Genomic DNA, 1,917 nt, shown 5'->3' on the forward strand with positions numbered 1-1,917 from the left:
CCCCCGGCAGCACATGTACCAGAGTGATGCCTGGTTCTTTCTCTCTCTCCTCCTATTTTTCTCATTAATGAATAAATAAAATCTTTAAAATATATATATTTAAAAAGAGAGAGAGAGAGAACCAGAGCATCACTCTGGCACATGCAATGCTAGGGATTGATCTTGGGACCTCAGGCTTGAGAATGCAATGCTTTAGCAACTTCTCTACCTGTTGGGTTTTCAGAGTGTCTTTTTTTTTTCCACTCAGAATGCATAAACTCCCTCTTACTCTCAGGAGAGAGCAAGAACGATCATCAATGGCAAAAGGCAGTTGCAAATGCAACACCTAAAGCCAACTTCACGCTCAGGAAAGAATGCTTCATATCCTCCTCATGGTTTCGGGTGCCCTACACATTCAGAGGAACTTCTCTAGTAACAAACTATAGAAATGATCCCTGAAAGTATAGTTTTCCAGAGTGTCTTTTTAAAAATATTTATTTATAATAAAAAAATTGAAAAAAGAGAAAAAATAACAAATAGCTAAGGATACTATAAAAATTATTTATTTATAATAAATATAATATAATAATATAAAATATAATGATAATGCGCTACTGCCCGACTCCCTGCCAGCGTGTCTTGATATGAACCCCAGTAAGCAGAAACACCCACACGCCCAAATTTTAGACACTTTCAAATTTTCCACCAGCTCAAACCTTCATCTACTCAATATAATATCTAAATATCTGTTTCTAAATATCTGTTTCTGTTCCAACAGACTTCCCAAAGTCATCCTTAAAGCTTGAACTCGGGAGTCAGGCGGTAGCGCAATGGGTTAAGTGCACATGGCATGAAGCACAAGGACCAGCATAAGGATCCAGGTTTGAGCCCCCCTGCTCCCCACCTGCAGGGGAGTCACTTCACAAGTGGTGAAACAGGTCTGCAGGTGATCTTTCTCTCCCCCTCTCTGTCTTCCCCTCCTCTCTCCATTTCTCTCTGTCCTATCCAACAATGACATCAATAACAACAACAATAATGATAACAATAAAACAACAAGAGCAACAAAAGAGAATAAATAAATAAATAAATATAAATCTTTTTTTTTAAGTATTGGATTCTCAAGCATGAAATCCTGAGTTAGATCCCTGGCATCACATGTACAAGTGATGATTTGGTTCTCACTCTCACCTCCTCCTCTCTCATAAGTAAAAAGATAAACCTTTAAAACAAACAAAAATTATTGTGCAGTGGTTCTCAACAAGGACAACAATAATAGTAACAACAAGGGCAACAAAAGGGATACAGTGGCTGCCAGGAGCAGTGGATTCATAGTGTCAGCCCAGAGCCCCAGCAATAACCTGGATGTAGAAAAAAAAAAAAAAAAAGAAAGAAAGAAAAGAAAAGAAGACAGAAATGAGGTGGCAGCAGAGCAGGTGGACTTAGAAGCATGTAGTCCCAAGTTCAACCTCCAGCATCAAATATACTAAGTACTCTAGTTCTTTCTTGTTCTAATAAATAAAACTTAAAAGAAAGAGAGAGAGAGAGAGACAGAGAGATGAATTGTTAAAGAAACTAGTTTGTGGGGAGTTGGGCAGTAGTGCAGCAGGTTAAGCACACGTGGCGCAAAGCGCAAGCACTGGCCTAAGAATCCTGATTTGAGCCCCCGGCTCCCTACTTGTAGGGAAGTTTCTTCACAAGCGGTGTGGCAGGTCTGCAGGTGTCTATCTTTCTCTCCCCCTCTCTGTCTTTCCCTCCTCTCTCCATTTTCCTCTGTCCTATCCAACAACGACACCAATAACAACAACAATAAAACAAAAGCAACAGAAGGGAATATATAAAAAAAAAAAAAAAGAAAAGAAAAAGAAACTAGTCTGTGGAGTCAGGAATTAGCTCATCCAGTAGAAACCACGTCTGAGTCTGCAAATGCTCCTGGAGGCC

At 39.5% G+C, this 1,917-nt stretch overlaps 1 non-coding gene across 1 annotated transcript; it reads right to left on the reverse strand.

Moving 5' to 3' along the window:
- Positions 1 to 238: 238 nt before the first annotated feature.
- LOC132532951 (small nucleolar RNA U3) lies at positions 239 to 450 on the reverse strand. The gene has a single exon (XR_009544859.1). It is a non-coding gene; the product is annotated as a small nucleolar RNA U3 (small nucleolar RNA).
- Positions 451 to 1,917: the final 1,467 nt, after the last annotated feature.

The sequence above is a fragment of the Erinaceus europaeus genome, chromosome 14 (assembly GCF_950295315.1).
Source record: "Erinaceus europaeus chromosome 14, mEriEur2.1, whole genome shotgun sequence".
Lineage (NCBI taxonomy): Eukaryota > Metazoa > Chordata > Mammalia > Eulipotyphla > Erinaceidae > Erinaceus > Erinaceus europaeus.